The sequence below is a fragment of the Mus pahari genome, chromosome 12, assembly GCF_900095145.1.
Source record: "Mus pahari chromosome 12, PAHARI_EIJ_v1.1, whole genome shotgun sequence".
Lineage (NCBI taxonomy): Eukaryota > Metazoa > Chordata > Mammalia > Rodentia > Muridae > Mus > Mus pahari.
In genome coordinates, this window is record NC_034601.1 from 64,084,924 (window position 1) to 64,098,215 (window position 13,292).

The window sequence follows — 13,292 nt, forward strand, 5'->3', positions numbered from 1 at the left end:
AGTATTTGTTACTTTTCTGCTCAGTGTGATCACATGTCTGAGAAAAACACCATGAAGTAGGGGAAGTTTGTTTTGGCTCAGGTTTGTGGCTATAGTTCATCACAGCAAGGAATAGCAGGCATGACAAAGTGGCTTGCAGCTGAAGAAACAGCAGCTTTCCCAAAAATGTTCAGCTTCAATTAATTAAGTTCTTTAAAAGACGTCCTATAGCCTTTTCATAGAAACCATTGTCTGTAAACATTTTCTTACAGCACTTCTGGTGCCACAACATGTACCAAGATGGCCTTCTGCATTTCTTTCTCTTATAATAGGATCAACTATTTCCAAGAATCCTGTGTTATTTGGTTGGGTAATATTAAAAATCTAGACCATTAAAAACAGAAGAAGAAGAACATTATCATAGTCATTACAAAACTTTTAACGGGGGTCTGGAAAGATGGCTCAGCGGTTAAGAGCACTGACAGCTCTTCTGGAAGGTCCTGAGTTCAAATCCCAGCAACCACATGGTGGCTTACAACCAACCATAATGAGACCTGACGCCCTCTTCTGGACTGTCTGAAGACAGCTCTAGGAACTTACATATAACAAAGAAATAAATCAAAAACAAAAAAAGAAAGAAAGAAAGAAAGAAAGAAAGAAAGAAAGAAAGAAAGAAAGAAAGAAAGAAAAATAAGTGAAAAGAAAAAAGAAAAGAAAAGAAAAGAAAAGAAAAGAAAAGAAAAGAAAAGAAAAGAAAAGAAAAGAAAAGAAAAGAAAAGTCCCAAAGCCCATCCTACAACAAGGCCATACCTCTTAATAGTGCCACACCTACATGAGAAAGCATTCAAATCTGAGTCTATTTGGGCCATTCTTTTCATACAACCACCAAATATATGGCTTTAAGAATGTGAGAAAGAGAAGCAGGGAGTGGTGGCACACGCCTTTAATACCAGCACTTGGGAGGCAGAGGCAGAGGCAGAGGCAGAGGCAGCAAATTTCTGAGTTCGAGGCCAGCCTGGTCTACTGATTGAGTTCCAGGACAGCCAGGGCTACACAGAGAAACCCTGTCTTGAAAAACCAAAAAAAAAAAATAATAAATAAATAAATAAAACAGAATATGAGAAAGAAAAGGTGTGGGTTTGGGGAGTATGTGGGAGGATTTGGGGGAGGAGAAATCATCATAATACATAGTCTTAATCTACTTTCAATGAAAATATCTGAAAAAGAATATGTTTATTGTTGCAGTAAAAGTTAACATAAAAATAAGACTTTCTTTCTATATAGTGAAACAGTGTAAATCAATATAATCCACAATTTACAAAATTAAACAAAAACAAAAACTAAAGCAAAAAACTTCTCGAGTTCCAGGGCTCAGTGCTCTTTGAAAACTTGAATTACTGGTCAGAGGATGAAGAAAGGAAGAAAACACAAATTCTTAAAAAATGGTAATGAATTTTTTTTTTCTAGAGAAAATGTTTAAGGAAATGGGAGATGGATAATCCTGAAACTATAAGGGAAACTAGGATAATTGAGTATGCAAATTAAAACATGTCAAGAATGTTAAACTTTAGCAGTACCATCCGATCATGATCAATTACTGGAAGTTTCCAGGAGTGAATAAAATATATCAATGTGAGTTGAGGCCAAAAACATAATTATAAGTATAATGTGTTAAATATCATTGATAATCAGGTCACTTGGGAAAGCTTGGGCTAGGTGAATGATATAACAAAGTAAATATTTGATTGTAGATATTTTGGCTTGTTAAATATTATTACATATCCACTTAGCATAAACAAATATAGATGCATATTTTAGTATATGAATAGGTAAAAATTATAGCTTTGCTTATGAACCATGGAACTACATAACTCATCCAACATGTAAGAATCTAGAATATGTCATCTATTTGACAATTTTTGAGCTGGCTTAAATACCTAGCAAGTCTCTGCCTCAGTACACATCATACAGTTCTATGAAATTTTAAGATAAAATCCTGGGTAATTCAAGAATAATTCTTGGGCAATAGCTTAATTTCTTTGGATAAAATAAATATTCTAAAAACCAATTAAATGTAGACAACCAGGTCATATCTAATATTGATTGGTAAATCAATAATCACAATTGTTCATCCTTTCAGTAATTTGGTACCATTTCTTTTTTATGCTAAAAATCACTGAGTACAAAATATGTTTTACATCTGAATTATAACTAAAATGTAGACTACATATTTGGCATGTTTAAAGCTTGTAATTTTTTATTTACTATGAAGAAAGCATTGGTAATTCTCAATTAAGAGAAGAATATTCTGCAAACAACATTAAGAAGAGTGGTGGGCACCAATGTTCTGTGACAAACAAATTAGAAAAGAATAAAGCTACTTTCATTTCAATTACTCTGGGAGAAATTGGATAATGAATATATGACATAATGAGGATATTTAATATCTATCAAAGGAAATGCTGCACACATTTCAGATGGCTATTTTCAAAATCATAGGAAGTAATGAACACTGGAGAGGATGCCGAAAAATGAGCATACAACTAACATGTGATCTAGACAGCTTATTACTGCATTTAAATATGTTTTATACATGTATAAATACATACATATTTATATATGTAATTTCAAGAGTAGAGTCTCAAACAGATTTTGATAATTTCATGTACATTTAGCAATAATAGTTTAAAGCAAAAAATCTGAGTGCTTATTGGTCATCTTACAATATGCACAATATTTGTACAAACATATAATCATATGTTATGAGTTATAAAATGGACTTTTGGCCATTTTGTATAAAATGGTTATATTTTGAAGATGTCAAGTTAAATATATTTAAAAAATCATAACAGTAAAACGATGTCAAAAATAGTTTATCGCAGCAGAATATATATGGGGTTTGTCTTGTGCTAGAGGAGAGAATAATGGGATATTAGTGTTTAACATTCATGATATACACTTATTCATTATTTATTATTAATTACTTGCTTATTTATTGTGTATATGTGTGTATGTATGCACATATTTACTCATGTGTACTCAAGCATTCCTGGGCATGTATGCCTTGAGACTGAATCCATGTCTTCATGTTTGCCTCCTGAGACATCTCTCCATCTTGGAATCATATTGCACAGTTTTAGTTGGGGAAGTTTAACATTTCTGATGCTGGACATTGTAAAAGATGACACGCCAATGTAATTGTTCTTAACACCATAAAGATTCCACATTTAGACATGTAAAATGGTACTTAGGATGGCTACTCTTATCAATGTGTCACCACCACAGGATTAGAGTCACCATGGAAACCAAGTTGTCTATGGCCATGCCTGTGAAGGATTACTTAGATTAGGTCAATTCAACTGGGAAAAATCCACCCTAAATGCTAACAGTACCCTTCCATGGGCTGAACTCCTAGGATGAATTTAGTAAAGAGAAAACAGCTGAGAACAAACATTGTTCTCTGCTTCTTGATATTAGACATAAAATGACTACATGCCTCAAGTTCCAGCCTAGAGAGCCTGTCACAATGGATAGTACTCGCAAACTGTGAGCCAAAATACCCCTTGCTTTTTTATATTTGTACTGTTTGATATTTCTATTAGATACAAGTTATATTATAGACCCAACCTTAAGTATATTTATGATAATAGAAATAAAATGAAATAAGTAGAACTTACATTATAATGTGAGATTTCTTGGGAGATATATCTGTGTATGGAAGCCAGAGAGAACATGACTTAAAATTTGAGTGGTACGTAGTGGTGAGCTTCCATATGGGTTCTGGAAATGAACCCAGATTCTCTGGAAAAACAGACAGTGTCGTAGAACTATGAGCTATATCTCTAGTCAAATTTTGAATAATCCCCTTCTTTATATGACACAATCTTCCTATTATCATCATAGTCCCTTACAATATTGTGTATTTTTAATAGCCAGTGTGCCACAAATTATATATGATTATTTTGTTTGAATGAGAAATTATTGTGATGTCATGTTATAATTATCTCTAGAATATTTTGAATGTAGGGCAAAATAGATTCAGGATCATAATATTCTTGGGCAAATGAAAGTAACTGGTGAAGCCACTGTAGTGGAGAGTACTATTTTCAAAGGAATTAATATTTCAATCTGTTAATATTTTGAATAATAACTAGTCTAATTTACTATTTCTTGATTAATAGAATAAAGGACAATTTAAAAGATGTATTTTAGACAATATTTAATATGGTATACACCATTAATGGATTTCTTTACTTAATTTAAGCAATGCAAAATAAAATCCAGCCATACATTAGAAATTTTAGCTAAGATTACTGCACTGGGGTTGTCTTACAAAATAAAATGAGAAACTGAGTTATCAGCAGCCACATGTAGTTAAAGTCCCCTCTAATAAACATACTGTATTCAACATAATGATGATTTGGTGAAATGCTGTCTTACTGATTGGAATCTGAGTTCTCAGAGATTAAAAAAAAATAGGTAGAATAGTGATTCTATATTAATTTTTAAATATTAATTATTAAGCAAGAAACATTTCTTTTAAAATGACTTATGTGTTATTTATGTTGTCACAGTATTCTCAGACATTTGATGTGTTAAAAAAATGAGTAAAACTACTCTACCTGTAAACATTTATGTATAAAAAAAATTTACTTCTCATTATCACAGATTTTACTCTTAATCTGACAGGTCCTTTGTACATATATTATGGTCTCTAGTTTCAAGTTTTATGAAATTTCTATATGTACAATGATGTGATTATCTATCTGCATTTATCTGTATTTCTTGAGTTTTTTCCTTTGGCTCTATTTCTTCTATTTTTTGTTTGATTGTTTGTTTGTTTGATGGACGGTTATGTTCTAAAAAATGAGAGGAAGAAAGGATGTAAAATTGGGTAGATGGGGAGGATCTGGGAGAATATATTCTATGAAAAACTCTATTTTCAATAATAAAATTTAATGCTGAAGAGGTACTATGATAACATTAAAAATAAATATGAATTGTTCAACAGTGCACAGAGTTTAAGTGGTAGGTACCATTATCTTCTATGATCTGAAAATTTTTATTTAGTGTCTAAGTTTAGAAATGGAAAGAAATGAACAGAGCCAGATTCTGAGTTAGGGCTCCAAATCGAACCTCAGAGAAGTGCATCTTCAGTGGATGATGCTTAATAATTGCCCCAGTCTGGAGGAAGAACTGGAGCTCCAAATCATATCCGAGGAGTCTTTGCACTGTTGCTGTGACCTGTGTGTATGAAAGGCTTGTAGGTGTTCTTTCCTTGTTTTCTGGCAGAAAGTCCTCCATCTTTGCTTCACTTCGTTTCAGGACATGATTAAGACCTGTACTGACTCTTAGAGCCTCTTGTCCCCTGGTTACTCCTTATGGATACCAGCCATCTAGAAAGCTTGTGCACAGCTTACCACCTATCCTTACTATTCTCCGGAAAAGTGTACAGTTCTCTGCATGTCAAAATGAAAATCTATGGTTCCATCACATGTTTGAAAGGCAAATTGTAAACAACTATAGAAAATAAAACCCAACTAACTTCTCTATCAAGTGGAGCTAACTACCTAACCTAGTGGTGCCTAGGTCTAGCTAATTGATATGCCCCTTCAGCGGTTGTCACATTTCTTTCTTATCACTTTTTTCCTTTTCTTCTTCTTTCCCTGTAGTCTGTACTTGTGTGTGTGTGTGTGTGTGTGTGTGTGAATGTGCTCTTGTGCATGTGTAAATTCTCATATGAATATACAAACAAGTTGTACAAGTACAGTACTATTGAATGGATGCCTCCTTGTTTTCTTTCTCATTTATTTGAGACAGGGAGTCTCACAAAGTCTAAAATTCACCTATTCTCCTGGATTGGCTGGTGAAGTCCAGTGTGGCTCCTTTCTTGAGACCCTCAAGCCTGGGATTACAGACATATAACACTATCGTGGATTTTATGTACTTTCTAGGAATCCAAACTCATGTGCTCATGCTTCGGCAGTGGGGACTTTACGTTCTGAACCACACCCCTAGTCTTTGTTAATCCTTCTTAATATTCTCCTTTATACCTAATATATGTTAAGTCTACAACTTTGAACTACTGGTCATACCATCTGTGTATTTGTCCATATATCACTTTCAATCCATTTGAACATTTCTATGGGCACCTATAATGTTTTGTAATCAGAATGGCTCACACGTTTTGACCCTCATATGTTTTCTCATACATTTGTTTGATCAAGCTGTTCTTCACATCTATAAATAAATATCTAAGACGGTCAATTTCAGTCATGTAGGTTTTAAGAAACTCTGGGTCGTGGCTCCTGCGGTCCTGGGCTGGACCTGGAATGATCAGGCTTGTGGACGTTGCCCCAGCTAAGAATATCCACACTGGAGACCTGAGGTTAGAAAACTCAGCTGGCAGGCAGAACACTGAAAAGGATGTGGCTCCGAGTTGCTTCAAGCCTTTACCCTCCGGTTCCAGGACAGGAAAGCTCTCTGCAGTGGACAGAGATGAAGTTTGAGGAAGTCTCAATTGCACACATTAAAGCCACCTACAACAATACGCCCTGCATAAGAATGTTTCTGTGCAGTGTCCAAAGTGTAAGAGACCCCGGGGGAGGAGTGAACGCCATAACAAGAACAACAAGCAGCACACAGATACAGGTAGTCTTTGCCACCAATGTGTCCCTGGCCCATGCCTCCTGTGGCACAGAAGTCTTTGGCAATGCCAAGAAGGGCACTGGTATCACTGCACAGACAACAGGCATAGGGGCAGCAGCAAACGCCACAGGAAAGAGAGTGACCCACATCAGAGTCCTAGTGAAAGGCATGGGGCCAGGACACTGGTCTGCCATCAAAGGACTGACCATGGAGCTCTGGAACGGATCTCAATCAAGGACCACACCCCTGTCCCACACAGTGGCTGCCGACCCGGAAGGCTTGAAGGCTGTGATGGGAAGGAAGCTTGCACTTGGACCTGACCTTAAGTCTTGACTTCTGTGGATCCTACAGAAGGCCCACTGTGGAAGCTGCTGGAGCAGGCTGTTCTCCAGCCCTCCTTGGGGGAACACTCCTCTCCTTGCACTGAAGCTAGAAGTGCTGAGGCTGGCCTCTTGGTCGTGAGGGAGTGGGAACCCAGGCCTTCTGTGGTCAGCTCCAGCCTCTGCCCCGAAAATAAAGAAATATTCTCTGGAAAACAAAAAACCAAAAAAACAAAAAAACCCATAAGACAACCACCTTCGCTCCACTCTTAGACTTCTATCCATCTATATGAACCCCTTCCCTTAAAATTACTTAAATTTAAAAGTACAAAATATCAAAAATAACAATGCAAAGGTCAATAGAATGAAACAAAATAAATGAAGCAAATAAGACTGTAAATGGTGAATGAACAACTCGAACTAAAGTAAAATGGATACAGTCATTCTTCCAAAAAAAAAAAAATCTACATTTGTTTGACTCACAAAAATCAGTAGTCTTTCCATATACATATGACAAATGGAATTAAAATTAAAAAACATCAAGCAAACGACATCTTTCACAATAGCCTTAAATAATATGAAGTATGTAGGGGTAATTCTAACCAAGAAAGGTAAAGAAAGGCTTGTATTATAAACACAAAGGACACTAAAGAAAAATTTGAAGGACATAACAGAGAATGGAAATATGTTAAAAGTTCAGCACCTGGAAGGATTAATTGAGTAAAAATGACCAACCTTCTACAAGCAATTTACAGATTCAGTGCAATCCCTAATCTAACCCAATACTTCTCAGATGGCTAACATCTAAAATATATAACAAACTCAAGAAACCAGATATCAAGAAAACAATGAATCAAATTAAAAATGGGATAAATAGACCTCAAGAGAGGCCCCAGGGAGTTGGGGGGAGGTCTGGTGGGGTGGAGGAGGTGGGGGTGGGGAAATCCTCTTGGAAACAGGGAGGAGGATGGATGGGGTGAGGAACAGTCAAAGGCCAGACCAGGATGAGGATAATGACTGGACTGTAAGAAAAGATTTTAAAAAATAATTTTAAAAATTAAATAGAAGAGAAAACCTAAATGATTGAGAAATATGTAATGTTTAACATTCTTATTTATCAAGGAAATACAAGTTAAAACTACTTGGCATTTCGTGTTATACCTGTTACAATAGCTTAGAACTGTAAAACAAATGGCAGGTCATGTTGGAAAAGATATAAACAGGGGCAGGGCAGGAGGGTCACCAGAGAAGTTTCTTTTTGTAGCAGATGGGAACAAATACAGAGACCCAAAGCCAAATAATATGCAAACAGTGAGAAACCTTGAAACACTCAGCCATAAAACCCCTATTATGTTGTTTCAGTTTTTGTTCCTTTATTTTATCATTAAATATATCTTCAATTGTGATAAAAATGATCTAAATATTATTTTATAACCCTTTGACCCCAACATCAAGAGAAGTTTATGCTTTTCTCTGAGTCATGATCTCCATGAATTAAATTATGAATGTTCGAAAAGTGAACTTTTCTAGGCCAAAAATCTATATACAATACTTTTTTTCCACCAAACTTACAATGGTCTTGACATTGTAACTAATAATATAGCCCAGATTGGCACTGAGTATAAATATATATAACAATTATTTGTAGACATTTTTATTTAAGCCAGGGTTGCAACATCACTCTAAATTCAGATGAAAATTATATGAGTAAGGAAAATGAGACAGGTCGGGAAAGGAGCTCAAAATCCAGGAAGTTTATAGAGCGCAATAATGTATGGAAAGCACACACTAGCTTTTTTCTTCTTTTTTTTTTGCTTTTTTTAATGGTTGCTATTTGTTGAGGGAAGTCAGTCTCCCTGGAGTATTCCACATGAGGTTCAGTGAAGCCATTGGCACTCAGCTGACAGTGGGATATTAAACGAAGGCCAGATACCATCAATTTATGAAGACATGCATTTTTGTTCTCATTCTGTAGGGATCCCTCAACTGAAAGTTATCTTTCTTGATTAATCTCGGTTAGGTAGTGAGCATCAGTTATAAATACCCACTATGTAGCTAGTATAGACTGGCTTTTATACAAGAATTCTAAAGTTTTAATACTAGTTGTTTGTGGGCATAAATGGCTTCTCCACAGCCTGAATGACAAGATAAATGCTTTACTATAAAGCCATTTCCACATTGCTCCCAGGTGTACTAAGAAAAATCTTTCACTACAGTTTCTCAGAATCCCATAAGGTTGATTTTTATAGGGTGTTTGAGCAACTCTGACTGACACCTTTTAAAAGTCATATGCAAATGCAAAATCAATCAAGATCACCTGAGGGAGTTTGGGAGAAGAAGAGAAACTCTACAAGAACTACATTCTAAGTCTGAAGTCCTATAATTAAATTTTACCAGTTAAGTCAAAATGTGGTTGATATAAGAGTTGAGAAATTGATCAATGGATAGTGGTCTCATAGTCCAGTACTCATATGTGAATAATTTATTGAATTATTTGAATAATTTATTATATTTTGTTATGAATTCAAAATGTATTTATAGTCTTATCAATTATCATTTGGTAGTTAATATATATAATCCACCAGAAAAGTTCAGCCAATATTTGTCAACAATTGTTTATACTAGACAAATCTATTTTATTTTTATTGAAGGAGTAAATGTCCTTATGTTATTTAAATATACTGCTTATTAACACTTACATATGTGTGTCTATGTGTGAGTCCTTTTGTGTTCTGTGTTTTGTGTGTGTGTGTGTGTNTGTGTGTGTGTGTGTGTATGCATGTGTGTTTCTGTTTGGTATACTTTGGCATTTCTGAAGTGCTGCAGAGTAAATCTATAACATTTCTTATGCTGGCAATTATTCTACCACTGAGATATATACTCAGACCTTATTTCTGTATATTTTCAGTGTTTTTATTTTCAGTTCTAGAAGAAAAATTTTTAACCTACTATAAACATCTGACATTCATTTTAATGTTTCATTCCGTGAAGCAGCATCTCTAACTCATACATATGGCACCAGTCATATAAAAGTGACTTTTGAATCAGATACCTTTAAAATGAAAGGCTCTTTTGAATGATAACCTTGGTAACTAAAGATGACACTGCAGCCAAGGGACATGGGACACCACTTTGGGTTTCAGTACCTCACACTTGCTGCTGGGCATGTGCCTAGAGCAGGAAGAAGTCAGAGAGACGGGGATTTGGCTGCTTCTGTGATCTGTGCTGAGCTTGGTGTCATATCTTGCTTTCTCTATCTGTAGCTCTATTTGACTTAAATTCTTTCCAGGCTTTTCAAACAATGTCATCCTTTCTCATTCCCCCTGAGAATAGTGGCAAGGGCTTATATCTATCTGTCTCCATCTACCAGACAGAGCTGTGAAAATGTTGCATTGTCTTGGCTCTTTCTAGTCACCACATGCCTCTCTCTCTCTCTCTCTCTCTCTCTCTCTCTCTCTCTCTCTCTCTCTCACACACACACACACACACACACACAAAATTTTCTGTCTGACCAGTTTAACACATCCTATAAACAAAAACACAGAAAAGTGCATATGAGAAACAATGATGTTCTTACTGTTTACAAAATTTTCGTGTAAATGAAACCCTCTTTAACTGCCCATATATATTCAGTCCATCTCAGAGCAGAATTCTCTAGACTAATTACTTCATTCCTGAGTAGACAGCATATGCTGGTGTATTTTTAATAGTCACCGAGGAAATCATTCCACTTTTGAGAATGTATATTTTAGCTTTATTACTTAATTTAAGTATGATCCATGGCATCCAAGAAATTAGGCAGGAAAAATAGAGATAAAATTGGGGAACCATGATGACTCTGACTTATGTCACTGACAATAAGGCATCCAGGCAGTATAAACAAAAACTAATGATCTGAGGACGGATATTTTATATAAAATAAGGTCAGCTGTGAGACAAGTAAGAAAACTACCTGTATCAGCTTGTTTGATAAAGATGGTGATTGTATGGCCCTGGGAGAATTTGTTTTTATTTTGTAAATAGGAGCCATTGCCATCTCAGTGAAAGACAGTAAAGAACATATGCTAGGGGCAACTCTGAAGATTACAACAACCTCAACACAAATTTATCATTACAGGAAATGAAACTGGACAACACCAGGCTGGCAAGAGCATCCTTCCTACATATCCACATTTTTATTGGTTTTCTATTTCACAGTTAAGAAAATTGTGAATGGCATTTTGTTGCTGTTGCTATATTCATTTGGTTTGGGTCCTAATGATTTGAAGTATCCATCTCACTGGTTGAAGCCATGGCTATAAAGTGTTTGCTCAAATCCAACATTCCAGCTCAAAAGGTCAATGTGCTTTGGAGAGTGTTTATAGCTCAAACAGCCTAAAAGCATTTTTATGGAGATTAATGGGGCAATTCATGCTTTAGCTGCATTTTATTGTTTTTACATGAGGAAGAATGATGGGATGTTTCCCCATAATATTTAAGAAACCTAAAAAAAAAAAAAAATCCTTCATGAAAATCTGTCCAAAAACAAATATCTCAAAATTGGATGTAGAGTATGGGAACAGGATCATGTGTTTTTGTTTTTTTTTTTAAAGGTTGGTGGCACTTTGCTGTCTCTTTATGGTTCCAAGTCAAGAAAAATCACTCTTAACTCAATAGTGAAATATCAAAGCAGTGTGTTGTTTACACAGAAACCAAAGGCAGCTTCTTGCAATAAGTCCGTGCCAGCCAGGAATTTCATGTCCAACCTTTGCTTGGACATGATTTTTAGAATCAAAAGATAAATCTTTATGCACCCTAATCAATCAGCCTCTAGTGGATTAAAGTAAGCTAACCACACTCACACAAGTCTAATTTATATGGCAACCTACTGAGACCTAATTATGATTAAACAAAGCATAGAACTATCCAGAGGACCGACTATATCTATTTACTGATCAGCATATTTTCCCCCTATAGGCAAGTTAAATTATAATTACACGATTTCATAGCCAATGTGGGAATAAAGCAGGAGCAATTAATTGGATATTTTATTGTATGATGTTATCAAGCCCGGTGATCATAAAGTATTCATCCCAACAAGAGAATTCAGTAAAAATGGTCAGCAGCTCCCATACAGGAAAGCTAGGGCTAACATGGAAAGCCCATTACCATCTTCCAAATATGTAAGTGGATAGAGAGATCTGACAGTGTTAATTCATCGTGTTTAGCTTATTATGCTTGGGAATATGTTGCAAGGATGGAGAAAGTCTCTGCTGCATGCATGTCTTTGCAGAGTTTCTCTGCATCTGGGGGGGCTTTTGAGACTCGGAGTGTCTCAAAGTACCTGAAATACTACAGAACAAAATTTTTTTCATTTGTACTCCTATTTCTTGTTAGGTTGTTTTAGAATACCAAAATACAGTTGTTTATGTGTACTACATCAATTAGTATTCGCTAGTTCAAAACAAAGTCTAAAATTATGTGCTATTATTTTTTTAAAGAATCTCAGTCTCTTACATGTTAACATAAGTAATACATGCTTGTTTGACTTGTAGATTTATTTCTGTTTGCTTGTTTGAGACAGAGCCTCATTCTATGGCAAGCTGTCCAGGAACTCCTTGTGTAGCTGAGGCCAGCCTCAAACTTGTGCCTATCCTCTTACTTAACTTCATAAATGGATAGATTGAATGTACGTCGCACATTGGGCTCAGATTAGTTCTATGTGGTAAAATGGTTAAGACAATGGCATCACTCATATTTGCTAAAGTATAGTACTATCTCTTAGTTAATAAGATCTCTATTTTCTTTCTCCTTTCAGTCTGTCAGGATATCACAGATCACAGAGCCTTTGGCAGCGAAAACCTTTCTGTCTATTAGAGAGAGGAAGAAAGTGCAAAGGAAAATGACCTCACATAAACATGTTTAAGTCAAAAGGTTATGAAGACAAAGTTCCACAAATCGCTCTCAGGGATCTTGAAGACAAAGAATTAAGACTTTTCAACTGCTGCTGTGGCATGTCACTTTAGGCTATGAGCTATCTCATTGCTGTCTTGTATCTTCAAATCTAACCCCTTCACGATAAGCTCTGTGGGCTGACTTCTGCTTGTTAAGTGGGCAAGACCTATTGTTTTCCTCTTCACCGACGCAGTCATAAGCATGACACTAAGAAGCTTTCAATGAAAAGTGCTTGATGGAAAGGCAAAGAGATCAGCAATCTATGACACAGGCAAAGGAGTAAAACTGGTCAAATATTTACAGATAGAATTTTGGAAGAAGTCACATCAAAAGCTCATTCTAAGATACGAGTTGCTAGAGTGCGGGGAGGAGGGAGAGGTGAAAAAGTAAATACTTCAGGAAGTTCCACAC

The 13,292-nt window shown here is 35.7% G+C and overlaps 1 pseudogene; it reads left to right on the plus strand.

Annotated features, from left to right (window-relative positions):
* The first annotated feature begins 1,565 nt into the window (after nucleotides 1-1,565).
* On the plus strand, nucleotides 1,566-6,947 carry LOC110329448 (annotated as a pseudogene).
* Nucleotides 6,948-13,292: the final 6,345 nt, after the last annotated feature.